Here is a 19,568-nt window from a genome sequence, read left to right as displayed (position 1 = left end):
CTTTGACTGGATGCTGCACTGCATAGTTTAAGAGTAGGAATGTGTTCATATCAATTTGTCCGTGCTGTCGTGGATGTATGTCTGTGTCAGGTTTTTGGTATATATATAAAACACAGAGATCATGCAATTCTTTACTGGCTATCCCCCTTTTATTTGGTTTTAGATTACTTGATTCATTTTGATAGTCTTGTTGTTCTTTCTTCCTCATAATCTCTCCTTCTTTAGGTTTCTTCTTCTATTTGCCCTTCTGTTCTCTGTTAGTCTCTCTCTCTCTCTCCCTCTCTCTCGCTCTCCGTGGTTATCTTCTTATTTTCTTTATAACTTTCTTGTTTCTTCTTATCTTTCAGGTCTCTCCTGTTCAGGCATGTCGCTCCCAGGGGTATGAAAAAGGAATGGAAATAGGAGTAGGTAAGTATTTTTTTTTTCTCTTATGAGATGTTCTCCTTATCCCTGAGGTGACGCACCTTCAAAAAAGTGAAAATGGTATTTGTTTTCCAAGGGCTCAAGTGCTTAGGGTGTACAACAGAAATAACTCTGTATTAGTGCCCCTCTCACTTTCTCTGTCCTTGTTTTCCTATATTAGGCTTCTTCTCCCTCCCCCTCCTTCCTACCCGTAACGTAATAGTACAGGTTTGGCAAATCTGCCCGTACCTGTAAGAGAGGGCGGGCGGTGTCAGTGTCCTCCTGTTTGGAGTCGGCTTCGACGGAGACCTCTGGTTCTCGGGTCCTCTCCGTCACTGCAGACTCCACGCTCATCTCCTCTGTCCTCCGACAGCTGGCTTCCTCCGTCTCCAGTCCGGCATCCTCCTCGGTTTCAAATTTCATGCGTGCCTTCTCCGCACTTGTCCCGTTTTTTTCACTTCTTTTTGGCGTCTCCACGTAACCCTCTACTTCCGGGTTTGCGCAGACCAGAAGACAATGTTTGCTTTCAGAACGTACATAGCAGACAGCCAGCCAATATGCATGTGAAGTCAGTTTATTAAGGTCCTGTTTCACCCACTTTTGCAGGTGATTCTGGATACCCCAACTTGCAATGGCTCCTGACACCAGTGAGGAATCCCAAGACAGATGCAGAGAAGAATTATAATGAGGCGTACTAGGAGGGTGATTGAGCACACAATAGGTCTCCTGAAGGTTAGATTTCGTTGCCTCCATCTCTCTGGGGGATCCCTATGCTATGTCCCAGATAAGTTGTGTGAGATAGTGGTGGTCTACTGCAAGCTGCACAACTTGGCTGTGAGGAAAGCTACCCCCCCTTCTGGAAGAGGAGAGTGCTGTGCAACGAGCCCTGCAACCTCAGAGAGGGGATTAGAGAGGTGGTGAGGAAGGAGAGGGGAGGATCTCAACTCCAGGAACCAGCTGGTCCATCTATACTTCCAGTGACTATGAGGTACTTTTCACTGATGCTGATGTTTTCACTGCATAGTTGCAGTCTGACTCATTGAATTGGTAATGTGGTGTCTATAGTCATTGACACTGTTAACTAATGTTCCAGGGAACCCAATTGTAGGTACAGTGTGACATTCTTCAGACACTACAGTACGTTGGATCCCCTCCTGCAATAAAGGTATGATGATGAAATAGACTGGCTAATGCATATACACTCACAATTGATATCTCAAGACGAGGGACATCCGATTTAAGTGCATAGGTGATTTTATTAAGTGACAAAATATGCATATTTCGTGAAACAGTGATTGGGAGTGAGCACATGGTGCATATCCATACTCAGGTACATATGCTCAGCTGTTGGTCACACTGGTTTTGTTCCATGTGGCCATTGGTAGATGGTGTGATGCCAGTGGCAAGTCAACAAGGGAGCACAGTGGCACACAAGGGAAACAGTTCTGGGCAGAGTCACTTGCTAGTGCTGGGCCTGGTCTTTGCTGGTGTTTCAGTGGTGTGTCTGGTTCTGACGGCACATTTGCAAAGCTGGAACTGGGCTGCAGGGGCAGGGGTGCTGGTTTCTTGAGTGTCCTGTGGCAGTGCCACCAGTCCAGTAGCTACTGCAGTTGTAGATGGCAGGGCAGTGTCCTTGCTAGTGGTAGGTACTTGCAGGTCGGTGAAGGTCTCAGACTGGCTGTGGTTCTGGCGCTGCAGCACCCCTGCAATGGTGACCATGGTGGCATTAAGCTGTTTCCATTGCTCCGTGGCCTCCTGGTGGTGTGCTATCTGCAGCCTCTGAGTCTGCTCCAAGGTGGCCAGGATCTGGCCCATCCTTTCCTGGGTATGGTGGTATGCTTCCAGGACCTCAGATATCACCTCCTGGGCTGCATCATCCATCCTTTAGCCACCCTCCCGGGACACTGATGCCCTCCCACTGGCCCTCGCCCCCTGGGCCTGTGTCCCCTGCACAGGTCTGGCAGTCCTAATTTCACTGGGCCCTTCCCCATTCTGCCTGTTGCTGTGTGGGGACTGTGGCCTCTGTGAATGTAGGCTGCCAGTCTGTGGCCGGGTGGCATGGTGGGGGTAGTTTGCCCAGAGCTGATGATGGTGGCTGGGTGGTAGGGATGTCAGTGGTATCCTGGGTAGGGCTGCTGGAGGATGGCAGTCCAGGACTGTGTGATGGGCCAGGGTATTCCTCACTTTCCATGCATCATTCTGCACTCTCCTGAGTGGGGCCTCTGTCTCTGTGTGGGGTGCTGGCACTCCTTGGTGTTTCCGTCCTGGTGGCATGGGTGGTGGTGCCTGTGGGGGGGAATGGACATGTGGGTGTCGGGTACCTTTTTTGGCAATTGATGCACAGCTCTGCCCTAATTTGTGCTTATATTCCCCTGTCCTGGCATGCATGGTCCCTTCACGTACATATCTGTGCATTTTATGGGGGGGGGTGCATTGTGGGTGCTGTAGTGCCACTGGGAATCCATGCAGGGGTAGGTGGCTGTGCACAGGGTGCATGATGGAGTCCTGTATGTGGGATTGTGGGCATGCAGGGTAGTTTGATGTGGGTGTTATGGACTGGGTGGGGATGGAGTCCTGGTGGTAGTGAGAGGGGAGGGGTGATGTGTGCATTATAGGTGGTGACTGTTAGTTGACTTACCCGAGTCCAGTCCTCCAGTGAGTCTGGTGAGCCCCTCCGAGTGCAGGATAGCCAGGACCTTCTTCTCCCAGATGGTATAAATGGGGGGGTTTAGGTAGGGTACCTCCAGCAGTCTTCTGTACGACGATGTTGTGCCTGGATTCCATTGACCGTACCTTCCTGTGCAGGTGGTTCCATCACTTTCGGATGTCATCCCTTGTGCGTGGATGGTTTCCCACTGCTTTGAACTTGTTGACAATCTTCTGCCATAGTTCCATCTTCCTGGCCATGGGTGTCTGTTGCACCTGTGCCCCGAAAAGTTATGGCTCGACCCTGAATATTTCGTCCACCATGGTCCTTAGCTCCCTATCTGTGAAGCGGGAGTGCTTAGGGGGAGCCATGGTGTGTGTTGTGAGTGGTGTGTTGTGGGTGTATTGGGGAGGGTGATGTCATGTGGTTATGTGTGTGGCTTGTAAAGGTGTTTGGGGTTTGTATGTGTTTTGGTGGTGTATTTGTGCATGTGACTTGTGTACTGTTGTTTTCAGTGTATGTGTGTTGTATTGTCAATCTCAGTTGTGCTATTGGTGATGCAAAGGATTGTGGGGTGTTTATGTGTGTGTTGTATAGTGTTGTGGATGTGTGTCAGGTGTGTGGGTTTCAAAATTGTCAATGTGTGCATTTGTTGTTGGTGGGTCCCATTGCTGCCCGTGGCAGTCCGTGTCATCAATCATGGTTCGGCATCCACTAGCCACCACGCTGATTTATGCTTCATTATTTAGTGGGCAGAGGATTTGTCTGCATGGGGTGACAGGGTGGGGTGTGCTGCCTTTCTGCCGTCGTTGGCCCTGGCGGTGGGTGGAAGTTGCAAGATTTTTGGAGGTTTGACTTTTTGGCATCATAATTCGACCGTGTCAAGTCTTCCGCCACTTGCGGTCTTCTGTTCACCGTCGCCACGACGGTCAGCGGTGATTGTCGCCAAGTTCATGATGAAGGCCCCAGTCACACCAACTGAGGAGTCCAATTCAGGGTCAAACAGGTCTTGGGTTGCTTGAGTTCCAAGTCCGTGAGAACCTGGCCTGGCAGTTTGAACATGGTTGGAGTTGGGTCAACACACATTTCCATTTAGCTTAATTTAATCTGAGGTGGCATGGTGGGTAAAAGAAAGATGGGTTGGAATGCTACACCGAGGGACTGCCAGTGGTTAGACTTATTGCAAGCATTCTTCCATCACCTTTTGTGCTTTTTAAACTACAGTTGGTGTATATGAAAGAAGGTCATGGAAATCAAGTAAACTCCTAAATTTAGATTAGACTGTTTAGGTCTGAGGCACCTTCAAAGGTCTGCATATCAGCAGACGATATCTATTAGAACCACCATAAATCCATATAAGAGTATATCAAATCATGGAACACCCAGTTTTAAGAAGTCAGGCTTACTGGTTTTGTCAGAGTGGACTTACCCTATGTTCAACATTGTCCTCGTTATAACCATTTTAATACTGTTGTTACAAACATGAATATGTGTTGGCTTTTTCCTACAGAAAGGCCAGGCATTTTCACAATGCACATGTAACAAGCTGGCTGTTACAACCGGTCCCTCTGTTCGAGTGGGGCTGATAATCATACACACTCACCTATGAGCCATCCTCTGTCCCCTTGTGGTTGTTCCATCATGTATGGCACACTGCTGCTTCTCAGGACAAAGGACTCATGGACTGAGCCTGGGAACCTGGCAGTGACATGTGAAATGTAATGGTCAGCAGTACACATCAATTGTATATCCATGGAGTGATAGTTCTTTTGATTCCTGTAAACCTGTTCATTCACTCTTGGGGGTACGAGAGCTTGTGGGTTCCATCTATGGCACCAATCACATGTGAGATGTTGGCAAAGACATCAAATACAGATTTGATGGCAGGAAGTTCAGCCCTTTGGGAAAATTGGACAAATGTTTAAAGGTGTTCGACGAATGCATCCAGGAATTTCGACAGGTTGAGGCTGAACATTGGCTGTGATACCCTGCACCCATGCCCACTGTCACCTGAAAGGAGCCCATAGCCAAAAAATGGAGTACAGATAGCACTTGCACAGTTGTAGGATGGCATGCGGATCCCGATTTGCAGGTTTCAGAACAGGTTCCATTAATGCACTGATATCATAGATAGTAGTTCTATTGAGTCTGTAGGTGATAATGATGTGACGTTCCTCCATAGTTCCCAAAACAATCAGAGGTCTGTAAACAAATGGGGCCCTCCCTCGCCACATGGGTCTGTACCTATGGAGGAGGAAAGAACACATATTGAGTGTAAACATACACCTGCATCACATGATGTCACTGTATCTTTGTAAGTGTGACACGTAGGTAACACACACAGACTCCAAGTATGAAGTACACCGTTGGGTATATGTGTGCTGAGTTAACTCTGTAATACTGGCATCCCAGTGTGGACACAATTCCAAAAATGGGTGCATGTGTGGAACCTAGACTCATGTCAGCAAGCAACTAAGGTTGGAGATTTGGAGGCCCGGGATGGGGCCCCTTGCCAGGCTATGGTGACGTGGTGGTAGCACAATGGGAGCCTCTTGCCATCCAGGTCTGAGGGAGTGGAAGTGACTTCATTTCGCTGGCGTTAGTCATCATGGCGGAAGACAATGTTCACCGCTGTGCACCCGATCATTGGTTTACATGGTTGTCAATGGGGAACCTGGACCAATCATGATTGCGGCCGGCGGTGACGGAGCACACTGCCGCAGTACCTATGCCATTTCATCAGACCCTTTACACTTGGCTCCTGACTCCCGTGCAGGCTAGTACTCCACTGCGTGTTCTGCTGTGTCCTGACTCTGGTCCCTGAGATGGCGCAGGTCATAGGGGAACAGGCCCCGGCCTTTACAGCGGAGGAGCTAGAGAAGCTGGTGGACGGGGTCCTACCCCTGTATGCCAAGTTGTATGGGCGCCCAGAGGAGCAGGTGAGTTGGTGCCTGTCATCCTTAGATGTGTGTGATTGTGGCGGATGCCTGTTTGCATGTGTGTTCAATGTGTGACTGCCCGATCTGTAGACTGTCTGGCATGTACTGTATGTGAGTTGAAAACATGCCTTTGAACAATGTACATCCATAGGGGAACGACATGTCATCTGTATTCGGGGTACCCATACTGACGTCTGTTTCTTTGCTCTGTGTGTCCCATGCAGGTTAGCGCCCATTAAAAGAAAAGCCTGTGGCAAGCCATCGCCAAAGAGGTGCGGACCCTGGGGTTCTACAACTGGCGGAGCACCCACTGGAGGAAGCGGTGGGAGGGCCTGAGGCGCTGGGCCAGGAAGACCGGAGAGGCCCATCTGGGGAAGGCCTCCCAATGAGGAAGGGGTGCCCTTCGGACATTGATCCCCAAAATGGCCTGCATTCTGGTGGGGGCCTATCCGGATTTGGAGGCAGCACAGCAGTCACAAAGGGGTGAGTACCAACACTGTTGTGATGCGACTTTGATGGATGGATGTTGATGCTGTGGTGTGTATGCATTCTAGTGCCAGGCACTTGGACAGGTGGGTACCTGCAGTCCTGCCCTCTAAAAGTCCATGGGATGGTGTGAGGGCTAGTTTGGGCAGTCTCTATAGGCCCCTGGGGGGTCCCCTTTCTGTCATCTGTTATGCGTTATGGCCTCCTGGACTTGTAAGTGCATTGGCTGGGCATGGTCCCAAATGGGTGTAAGTGTGTGACCTGGATGGGAGTGTGTGTGAGCCAGAGATGCACATATATGCAGTTTCTGACAAAGTTCTCGATTGTTTTGTCTCTCCACCCCTGTGCTCTTGTGTCCTTTGTGTACATCAGCATCATCTGGCGAGGGAGCAGTGGCACTGGCGAGTGGGGATGGAGCAGCCCACAGTTCCAAGGAGGCAGGTTTGGTGGACGCCAAGGGGATCATTGAGTTGGAGGGCGAGGGGAGTACCACGGGGAGGCAACTACCACTGGAGGTAGTGAATGATACCTCCTCCGATGGGAGTTCCCTGGTTGAGGGGGACCCTACTGGGCACACTCATAGTATGCCATCTTCTGCCACCCCCCATGCCATCACCGCCCTCCCAGTTGTTCGCCACCCAGTTGCCCGTGCCTGATCACCTAGGAGGGTGGGCGTTTCCTTTGCCCCAGGCACCTCATCCCCTGCCCCAATCAGCCTTGCTGCCCTCACGGAGGAGGCTATTGACCTCCTGAGAACCATCTCTGTAGGGCAGACAACCATCATGAATGCCATCCAGGGGCTAGCATCCCAGATGCAGCAATGCAATGCCTACCTGGAAGGCATTCACTGTGCCATGTCAGGCCTACAGAGATCTTTTCAGGCTCTGTCCTCCTCTTTGACGGCAGGCAGTGTCCCTGGTCTTTCTGTCCCCCTCCTACACCTCTACCCCTTCCAGCACCCCACTCCCTGCACCCATCCCAAGCAAATGTACAGACAGCCATGCACACACGTCAACACACAAGAAGCACACAGACAAACACAAGCAGCACACTTCCCGCCACAGGGAGGCACACAACCAACATACCACAGCACACACAACATCATTCACTTCCCCAGGTGTGTCATTCTCCCACGCCACCCTGTCTGTCACATCACCATGCACAACCACATGCACTGCACCCTCAGTCACTGCTGCTGCCCCATTCATGCAGTCACCACAACATCTGACATCCAGACATGCACCCTAGAGACCACACCTGCACTCACCACAACTACATTGACAGACACTTGCAGTACACTCACCAGACCTACAAACACCCAAACATCCATCTACACTGGCAGCCTGTCTTGTCCCACTGTATCCCCCCCCTCCACCCAACACACTCGAACATTTGCAGACATCCACACCACACACATCCACCACACATCAGCATACTTTACAGGCACCTGCATCCATTTCTGGCACACCTACACCTGATACAAACACTCCCTCTACCTCCACTCCCACATCTGCCTCCAAATCCCCTCCAACTGCAAAAAAAGCTTTTCCTCTCCCGTATTGACCTGTTCGAACCCACTAGCCCACCCACTCTCATCCCAAAACGTGCCCATCTCCTTGCCCTGTCCATTCCTTCCACGTCCAAGTCTGCCCCAGTCTTCCCTTCCCATTCGCGTGCCCCTTCCCAGGGAGGATGAAGCCCTGTGTTGCCCCAGGTCTCTCTGCCACCCCAGTACCAAGCCCGCTCCCCTCCTTCCAAGGGCAATCCCAAACCCCGTCCACCTCTCAAACCTAAGCTCAGACCCCCCCCCTTCCAGAAGTAAGTGCCCACCCCCACTGCCCCCTGCCCCTGTTCCCTGAGGTGCCTGGCTGCCCCATTGATGCCCCTTTCAAGTTGAGTACCCTTTGCACATGTGGGAGTCAAGTTCGGTCTATTTTGGCCGTTCAGGGTTTTGCTATGGACTGGCTAATGGCCTGTGGCACTGTTGGCACAATATAGTGACGTTGTTCAGCGTTTCACTGTGGAGGGGTGGTGTGCACATGTGTGTACATTGGTGCAGGTCTTTGTTGCCTTGTGTCTGGTAAGTACATCTTGTTTTGGTATCTATGGCTTGGGATAGTAGGAGGGGCTGGGAGTGCTTTTCAGGGTGAAGTGGGTGTGTAACTGTACCCTTTCTTCTCATGTGTACTAGGTTGCGGTACTTACCATCGTCATCTTTGTCGGCAGTCACGATCGTGGAGGTATATGACAAAGAGCAGCACTGGCATGATTTCCAACTCTCCCTCCATGTCCGCGTGATGTGTGTGGCTCTGGTGAGTGTGTCCTTTTATATTGTTTGTTTCTGCCACGCTTTGCCTGGTGGTGGTTCCTGACCCGGAACTGCTGGAGGTCTTGTGTTTCATTATTTGGTGGGTAGGTAGGACCTTTCCGCCGGGGTGTGGGCGGCCTCCTTCGTCCTCGTCGGGACTACAAAGATGGCGGTGTGTGGATGGACCGCTACTTGTTTCTCATTGGCTTCCTTATTTGGCTGTCCAGTTACTGCCACCACCGGCAGGGTGTTGTTACCCGCCATGTTCATAATGACCACCTTGGTTCCAGTGGCACAGTGCCTAAGATGGGCCAAAAAAAAAGCTGATATGGAGATAAGACTTTTTATTCGGTTTTTCATCATAGAACTGCACACTATACCTGTATTAATGAGATCTCTTACTGCAGGCACTGCTGGGGAGGTCAAGGAATATCTCAACCTTAACTCTTGCCTCTTCCTTAAGGATTACTTTGTCCCCTGAATAAATCCTCCCCAAACTGTCTCAAAGATTTCTAATTTATCATGGAATTTGTATATCAGCTGTTCAGAGGTGGCTTCTTTCAGTCACCCTTTAACTGTTAGTAAATACATTGTTTTCCAGTGATGCAGGGTACCCATTCTGCCCACAGCTAAAGTTATGCACAAATCAATATGACTTCTCAAAGTGGTTTTAGGGATCAGCAAAGCATTATGTAAAAGAAGTGCTGGGTCTGTCATTCATCTGGTGAAACCAGCTGTGCTTTGTAGTACCCTGTATTACCTTTTTCCTGTACGGTTTTAAATTTGAGCACTCCTGGATAATGAAGACTGTGTCCCCTTCTGGCTGCTTATACCTCCAGCATCAGGAGGAAGGTGAGATTCTGGCCTTTTTTTAGTTTGTGGGGTAAACAGTGTCACCTATGTATGAATTTATAATACCCAAGTTTAAGTCTAGCTTTCCTGAGGTGTTTATCATGAGTTTTGAGGAGCTCTGCCCAGTCATCATCAGTATACACAATGTGTAGACATTCTGACCAGCAGGTTTTGAGGTTGGCACATATCAGTTTCAAATAAGTAATGTCTAATAGGGTATTGTAGATTCCAGAGTATTTGTCAACTCTAGTATCAATGTCTTAGGTATTGCTAATGGTAACATTCTAATTTTGCAGCTCACCCTTGGGGCATTTACTTTGATAATTTGAGATCGACCCCAAAAGGACATATTTAGGAGTGACCTTCTGGCCATATTGTTTTGCATTTTATTTATTAAAGGGGAAAAATTATTTTCTAGTATCTTCTTGAGGGCAGTGTTCAGTGGGATTCCTAGATTTGTAAGATTGAATGCTTTCCATTTGAAAAGGTGGGGCCCCATTGTGGCTGCGGTGACTGTTTAAGTCAGGGGTAGGGCTATACTTTTCCCACAGCTGATGCCATAGCCAGAGAATGTACACAAATCTAAGATTAGTTTTGTGAAGTGTGTGACAGGTGATTGCAGGGTGGCTAGAGTTATCAGAATGTTGTACGCATATAGCAAAGCCTTAATCTTCCCTGCTAGGGTGCTGAGTCCCTTCATGCATTGATGTTGCCTAACAGAGCTTGCCAAAGGTTCCAGGGCCAAAATAAACAGTAATGGGGATATAGGTCAATTCTGCCTTGTTCCCCTACTGATTGGGATGAGTTGTGGGTATAGCTCTTACAGGCTATGACTGCCCTGTGGTTCTTGTAGAGCCAGATGATTTTGGAGAGAAAGCCTTTACTCATGGCCAAACGAGGTATCACAAATGTACCCACTCAAAAGCCTTTTCAGCATTTAATGAAATGTCTATTTTCTCATCATTGGTGTTACATACTTGCATAAAAATTAGGCGAAAATTCTGAAGCAGGCAGCAGAGGATTGATATGGCACAAAGCCACCCTGATTGGTCTGTATCAAATGGAGAGAATCTGTTTCAACCTATTAGCCAATATCTGTACCAGAAACATTGGTCTGTATTTTTCAAATTTATGGACTGTGTGTGTGGCTGAAGGATAACACTATTTTTGTTTTGAGCACCTAGGGAGGGGGTGTCTTCTGTAACTGCACTGAACATTTGACACGGTATGGATATTTAATGTTTTGTTTATAGATGTTATAAAATTCGGCGAGGTAACCATCCATTCCGGGGGAGTATGGGAGATCCTCTATGACTTTACCTATTTTTTCCTTTGTTATAGCATCTTCTACTCTAGTTGTGGTTTCTACTGATATTTTAGGTAACCCAATTCTGGTGAGGAAGTTATTTTCATGTTGTTGAGTTTCAGGAGGTATTTGGACAATATATTGATTTAAAAATATCATGAGACAAAAGGATCAGAATTTAAATACTGTGACACGAAAATATCATGACGCACAAATATTGTGGGCAGGAATATTGTTTTCTGAGATAACTAGTATAGTTTTCATTAATTTAGTGGTTAAAATGTAGTTTTCATCAATATTTTAGTGTACTTTAGTTAATATATTATATTACTATTGCTCATATAAATAGTATTTTTTTTTTCAAACTTTGCTTGTAATTTTAAGTGATTTAAATAGTTTTATTTATTTTTGATAGTGATTTATATTGTTTTAATGGGTTGTTTGGTTTCTAAGGGAATAAGATGCGATGTTATTTAGGTAATAGGTAAATAATTATTTCATACATTTTATTTAATTATCTGATTATTTTTATCATGTAATTTACATAATACTTCTTTTGTTAAATATTATTTGCGGTCAGTTAGATTTGTAGGGCTATTACATGGGACAGTAATTCAATATTAATAAATTAACAATTAATTGTTAAATCATTATTTAATTTATTTTTAATTATGTAATTTATGGAATATATATTTATTTTACGTACAATTTAGTTGCGAGCTGCTGTGTTTGTAGGGGTGTAGGGTGAAAAGTTCACTAAGTAATAATTGACAATTAATTATTAATTGTTAATTCTTTATTTAATTGCTTTTTGATTATGTAAATATGGAATGCTGATTTATTTTACTTATATATTAGTTGCAGGATTCAAGATTTGTAGGGGTATAGGATGGGAAGTTAATTGAGTAATAGTTAATTATTTAATAACTATTATTTGTAAAAACATATTTAATTGAAGTTTAAAGATTTGGATTGTGAAATATTTATTTTACTTTTGTTTTATTTGTGGATCACTAAATTTGTGGGGATTTAGGTTGGAAAGTTAATTAAGTAATAATGATTTCATATATCCAAAATATGTAAATTATGCAGTAGTTATTTTTTTGTTATATTTTAGGTGTGGGCTGCTAGGTTTGTCGGGCATTTATATTTGAATAGCATTTATTAATTGATAACAGAGTTTTTTTATTGAATTGTAATCATGCAAAATGATTAATTGTTTTTACTTTTTTATGACATATATATATATATATATGTGCATATATATATGTGTCTGCATGTATATATATATATATATATATATATATATATATATATATATATATATACATGCATATATATAAATGCATATATACATATATATGCGCATGTATATATACATATATATGTCCTCAAAGCAATGCGGTCGAAATGGTGGTACGCTCTTACAGCTGGTGCGGAGCCTGAGGGCAGACCGCCCCCTCGATTTAATAGCAAAACCACAAAGATACTGGCAACGCACTCTGTTGAGTCTTAATCCTTTACTATTAATCAGTGCAGCAAAAACAAAACTGATGCGTTTCAACCAACTGGTCTTCTTCCGAGTTTACAAGTCCTTTCACTCTGTTCACTTTTATATTCTCACATAATTATTGCCAATACAATGCATTCTGGGAATAGTAATGCCTTACAAAAGAAAACAATTCCTTTATATGTAATTAATTCAAATATTGTAATATCACATAATATAATTGACAATTTACATATCCACACAAATTACTTCTACAAAATTAAATTAATTATACATTTAAGAGTGAAAGCCTGTAAGATTCAAATGTTGTATCCAATATTCTCAAGAATGGTTTATTCGCTTATAATTCTCAATGGTTTTAAAGCATCTTCAATGTTTTTTTCATAGAGTCCAACATCCTTAATATTTGTTTAAGAACTATAAAATATTATTAAAGTGTTTTTTCTCATTCTAACAATCCAATGGGTCGACATAGATGCCGATACAGTACCAAGATATATACTCCAAATAATTTTTCATGGTTCTTTTTATAAATGTACAAAAAGCGCCTCATCATTATTCAATCCATACGGTGTTTTTGTTCTCATTTGAATAATAAATCTCAACTCTAATTGTCTTAAGTTTCTGATTCTATCCACACCTCTTTCATATTCAGTAATGTGATCTATTCCATAATATCTCAAGGTTTTCCACTTGTTAGTTTCATGTGTTTTCAAATGTTTAGCTACTGCATAGGTGAAATCATTATGTGTAATCGCTCTGATATGTTCCAAAACTCTTTTCAGCATGCAAATAGTGCTACCAACGTATTTTAATCCACAATGGCACTCAATTACATAAATCGTATATTTGGTAGTACATGTGATTCTATGTTTAATTTGAAATTCAGTGTCATTTGGCAATTTAATCATTTTGGTTGATTTACCAATCTTACATGCTTTACAATTATTGCATTTAATAAATCCTTGTTGTTGTTCAACTAACCAGTTTTGTTCTCTTTTTGATGAAAAATGACTCCTCACTACATAATCCTTAATCAACGGGGCTTTACGATATTGTACCAAAGGTGTAGAGCCAACTTTGGAGCCTAAATCCAGATCTTTACAAATCACATTCCAATGATTGCATAAGATATTTTTAATTAAACTGCTTTCCTTTGTATGATATATTAAAATTCTCACATTATTTTTATCTGGTTTTTCTTCTCTTTTTGGGACTAATACCTCATCTCGACTTATCATTTTCATCCTTTCTAGATTTGAAAATCAAATTAAAACTAAAAATATCATACCAGCCAAGCCACTGTATGCATCAAACTAGCAATCAACCGTACAAACCTACAACATGTGACTCTCTCTCACTTCATCCACAGGTACCCCTGCCAAAGCAACAATGAAGATGTTACCAGAGACTACCAGCCCTCCTCAGGATGAAGGCCCCAGTGAGGACAACGCTGCTGGATGTCTGGGAAGAGATGACCTACCTGGCCCATCTGGGACCCTTGGTCAGTCTACCAATCCCTGCCTCACCCTGCCCACACCAACCCCCCTACCTTGTGGCAACAACAACTCAGCCAACCCTTTGTCCACAAACCTGTGCCCCAAGGACTGGTCAATCAATAGTGTGCCCCACAGTACAGAGACCTGAGTTGACCCCTCATACCCAAGAAAATGAAGATCCTGGTGAAACTGAGAGTGGGCACACCATGACAGGAGCACAGGCACAATGGGCAGGGGGCATGGAGGTGCCTTTGGGCCAGAGGACGGAGCACCCAAGGGAGGCATCTGACCAGGAACCCATCTCCAAAGTCCTGGAAGCATATCAACTATCCAGTCAGATCATAACCATGATTGGGGAAAACCAAAGGCTGCAGAGGGAATACCACCAGGAGGTCATGCAGCAGTGGCAGGCCCACAATGCCAGCCTGGCCTTCATTGCAGGGGTGCTCAGTGACATCAACACCACCCTGCATGCTTCCTCCAACCACCAGCAAGCCCCTTCCACTAGCCACATCACATCGGAGCCCTCAACATCTGCGGCTGCTAGTGGAATGGAGGCCCTGCCAGAGGAGGCACAGGCCTCAGACACCCCTCCCTCTGTAGCTTGAGAACCGATGCCCATCCAGACATCTGGCTGAAGCAGATGCCAAGACCAAAACCACTGCCAGGAAGTGACCCTCACCAGATAGTTCTCCCTTGTGTTCCACTGAGACACCCTGTTGACTGTTCAATGCTTAAACTCCATTTTCCCATGAACACAGGACCTGTGCAACCCACAACTCTGCCACCTACTCTCAGGATTTCTTCCACCATGACCGCACTCATTACTTGTTTGTCACTCTTGTCATAATAGGCACCATTGATCACAGCCACTGCATATGCGTATTTATTTGTACAGTAACAAGAGTATGTTTACCTATTTGTCAAAGTGGAATGGGCCACAATACAACAGGAAGTGTAAAGGACTGCAGCGGGAGGTATCCTCTGCAGTAGACCAGTACAACAGATATGTGCCAGGGCTGATGTAAGGGAGTCCCTGGTTTTGCCACACAAGATTAAATCTATACATCCAACCTGCAAAAAGACCATTACAGACATCACCATCAGGATAGTAGGTATGGCGGCAGCTAAAGCACATATGTAGTCCATAATGGACATGCCCAATGTAGCAGACAACTAAACAGGGCCTACAGATAACACCTCTACAGCACCAGTCACGGGAAATACATCACCAAACGCAGTACACAGCACCTCTCATGTGCTAAAATTCACAATGTGCATAGTAACCAAAGGATACAGAACATGCATGTATTAAGCAATAGGAATGAGTGTCAAAGATAAACAGTGGCCAGTCAGTAGCTGAATTGACATGAGAACAGGAGTATGCAGGACACATTGCACAATACTGGCCTGTCCATGAAAGATGTGATGCATTCAAATTGCAGAGAGTACACATGTCAGAGAAAAAAAATTACAACTCTGCACCTTACATACAGTCAGTCACATCCCACAATACACACATGGGGAAATGAACATATTACACAACCACTGATATACCAAATCAGATGGACCATAGATGAAAAACCTATATTGAAATAACAGACATACAAATACACAGACAACATACCTGTATGTTACTGGAAGTACTGATTGATGAGCTCAGTCCTTGACTCAGCTCCATGTTCCTCATCTGCCTCCTCATCACTTTCCTTGTCAGCATCACCAGCTACTGGTCCAGCTGCCTCCTACTCCTCAGCTAGCAAGGGTATCTGATGTCTCAGGGTTACATTGTGGAGCATGCAGCAGGCTACTATGATCTGGTATATCTTTTGGGTAGTGTAGAGGAGGGCACCTGAATCTTCCCTGTAGGAGGCCAAATGTCCTTTCTATTGCACACCTCGTCCTGTCGTGGACTCATTGAAATGGTTTTCCCCTTCAGTGGCAGGGTACCTCACTGTTGTCAACAGCCAGGGAAGGTTAGGATAGACAGAGTCACCTGTGTGCACAGAGGTAGATCTTGTTAGAGGATCGGTAGAGCCACAGGGAACATTGGGATGACAGCTGCCATTACAGGAACATACAACCATTTGCTCACATAGCTATGAGCCAAACCCTCTCCCTCTGTAGAAGTGTCATCATGTGTGGAACATTGCTGTTCCTCAGAATGTAGGAGTCATGCACAGAGAGATGTATTGGTCTGCCACACACACCACTTGCACATTGATGGAGTGGTAGTTTTTCCTGTTCCTATATACCTGCTCCTTGGCACTGGGATGGACCAAGGGTATATGGGTGCTATGTATGGCCCCTATCGCATGAGGGATGTGTCCCACCACATAGAAGTCTGCTTTCACATAGCCAAATCCCCTCTTTGGGGGAACGTGATGTAGCTGTCAAGTACATCCTTCAACACAAGACTGAACATGGACTGTGACATCCCTGCTGCCAAGTCCACTGTCATCTGAAAGGAGCCTGTGGCAAGAAAGTGTAGCACTGACAGAACCTGAACTGTAGGAGGGATGGCATGGGGATTACATATGCAGGCAATAGAAATGGACCCAACTGTGTACATAGTTCCATGATGGTCTGGCGAGTCAGATGATAAGTCTGAATTGTGTGCCTCTCCTCCAGGGTTGCACGGTCCACTAGGGGATGGTACACTGGTAACTGTCTCATTCTCCTCAGGGTATCTAGGATGGAGAAGAGAAATAGCACAATGCGAAATGCACACCACACATGTTGGCACCACACATCTCACTTGCACGCACCTAACAATATCCACATGGAGCACACTGCTGGCACATACCATATTGGGCATGCTGAAGTGGCATGGTCTTCTCCCTTGATACACATTACTGCCCCTGATCAATAGTAGCTGACATATATCACATGTGTCAAGTTCCATTTGCGGTAACCAGTCCTGCACTGAGCCTGTATGTCGTCATGCCATGTACCTATATGGTGACACAAACAATTAGCCGATGAGTATCTAGGCATGCTGGTCATCAGACACCCAGCTACATAGGGTCACTGTGTCATACACCTCACGTGTATGTACCAAAACATGATGGCACCTTTAGCGCATATGCACCAGAGGCACTCAGACACTTCACACCGCTATCTGCCGTTTAAGGTGTATGGCACACTTTTTACTCCATAATGAAATGAAATGTCCATGAAATGGCAGCCGCCTGACCTGCAGCACTGGACAGGTGGTAGTGACCTAATTCTGCCAGCGTAGGTCATCATGGCAGTAAGCGGTCCCAACCGCTGTGCAACATCTCATTGGGTAACATTGCTGTCTATGGGAGACTGGGGCCAATGGCGATCACTGGATGACAGGAGTGACAGTCCTATATGCAGCACCTGTGACTGCTATTTTCTGCAGCTTAGCTCACTTGACTCCTGACACTCTAGCACGTAAGACCTCCACGAGCTGAGCTGCTGTGTACGGTCTCTGGGAGTCATCATGCCACGTCCTGCAGCTGATAGGGCCCCCACCTTCACCCCACAAGAACTAAAGAGGCTGGTGGATGAGGTCCTACCACTGTATGGATAGCTTTATGAGGCACCAGAGGAAAGATGTGACCAAATGCCATAGCCATGTGTGGTAGGGGTGTATGTGAGGGTGAATGGTGTATGTGTGCCAGTCAGGGAATGCATGCAGGCAGGGGGCATGGAGTTTAGGCGTGTGAACCGTGAGGATGGATATGTGTGGGCATTTGGTTGGTCTGATGTTTATAGTCCACTGCTTTTGGTATAGTGCCAATCTACATAAATTTCTGCTTCTGTCTGTGTCACCCCTGCAGGTCATCACCCATCAAAAGAAGGGTATTTGGCGTGCCATCACCAAGCAAGTGCGGGCCCTCAGGGTCCATATTCGGCAGAGCACCCATTGTCGTAAGTGGTGGGAGGGCCTGAGATGCTGGACCCCGAAGACCACGGAGCTGGTGATGTCCTCCCAACGATAGAGGGGTGCCGGTCAGACCCTGAGCCCCAATGGCCCGCATTTTGGCAGTAGCCTACCTTGTGGTGGATGGGTATTTGTGGGCAGCAGAGCAGCCACAAGGGGGTGAGTACTTACTGTATCCTGAGACTTGGTTGGCCATAATTGGGATTGGGAGCCTAAGTGCTGCCAAAATGGCATTGCAGTTAATGCTAGATGTGCATCAACATTTGGAAATGGGCAATAGGCACCCTTGCTGAGTATATTTTGTAGTTGTCTCTCCATGGTCTACTGTCAGGTGGATTTTCATCTCCCTGTTCCATACCTCTCAAAGTCTGTAATGTATAGATGCACAAATGATATGGGCACATGTGTGACTCCATCCTGGCCCTACGATGGATGTAAATGTCAGTAGTACCCTAAGCATTGTATATGACCAGTTCCAGCCATCTGCATCAGCGGCTCTGAGGTGTCAGTCTACTCCCATCTGTGTAGCCAAACTGTATATGCATTTGTTTGACTCTCCTTCCATCCCTGGGACTATGTAGATCATGTACTGTAACTGGCATAGATAGATTGTGGGGCTGGCATTACAGTACCACCAATGCACTGCCCTTCATGAAACACGAGTACTGGCCTGAGAGCTGACTAGGCATATATAGGTAATGTGCTGACTGTAGGGTATGTGTAGGTAGGCAACCTGAGACACTGATACATGTAGATTTGATGAGGTGTGATTGCACAGTTCTAACATTCCTGGGGGCTATACTTTGGGGATGTGTCCTTCCAAAGTATGGATTGGTGCTGGATAGTAAGTGCCCTGGGTGATCCCTGATGTGTTACCGTGGAGTGTACATAGCATGTATAACAAAGCCCTTGCTTGTCGCCTGCTGCATTGCTGACTGACTGCCTACATCATGTCAAAATGGATGGTTGGGGGCACTTCTGATGGTCTTTGACTCTTACAGCTTGGCTTTTAGGTTGTGGCAGATTGGGAGTGGTTTGGGTATTGCATGACACATTTGATGTGAAGTGTCTATGTGTCTGACTAGTATTGGCCAAATCTGAGTTGTCTTCCATGATGGCCTCACTATACTGAGTGGGTAGCCATGTGTAAGGACAGGTAAGTGTTGTGTGCTCAGTGTTTGCAGATGTATTCACTGTGATGGACATTTGACAGTTGATATGGATTATTCAGGTGTTGTCCCTGTAGTTGACTGCAGTGTATTGTTGTGTAATCTGCATATCCAATGGGTGACAGAGATATGGTGAGGTAAGATGTGTGATCAGGCATGATATTGACAGTGCATCCAGGGCATGCTGTACCAGTTTAAGAGGGCATAGGTTGGCATCATGGGGATGACTCTAGTGGTACTGTCCTACGTAGGTATTGCTGTAGGTGTGAGGGTTTCCATGCCAGTGTTGAGGTAGTGCTATGTCATGAGGTATTGCTGTAGGTGTGAGGGTTGCCAGGTCAGTGTTAAGGTGTTGCCATGTCATGAGATGATGTAGGTAATGTGTCTTTGCAAATTAGATTGCCTAGCCATGATATGTATAGTGACAGATGCACATGATTAGCTGTGTCACTGGTAGGTTTATGTTAACCATTTTGTCCTGTATCTCTCTCTCTCCCTCCCTCTCTCTCTCTCTCTCTCATTGTGTGCATCAGCATT

This window comes from Pleurodeles waltl, chromosome 4_1, assembly GCF_031143425.1.
Source record: "Pleurodeles waltl isolate 20211129_DDA chromosome 4_1, aPleWal1.hap1.20221129, whole genome shotgun sequence".
Taxonomy (NCBI): domain Eukaryota; kingdom Metazoa; phylum Chordata; class Amphibia; order Caudata; family Salamandridae; genus Pleurodeles; species Pleurodeles waltl.
This window is presented reverse-complemented; position numbering follows the sequence as displayed.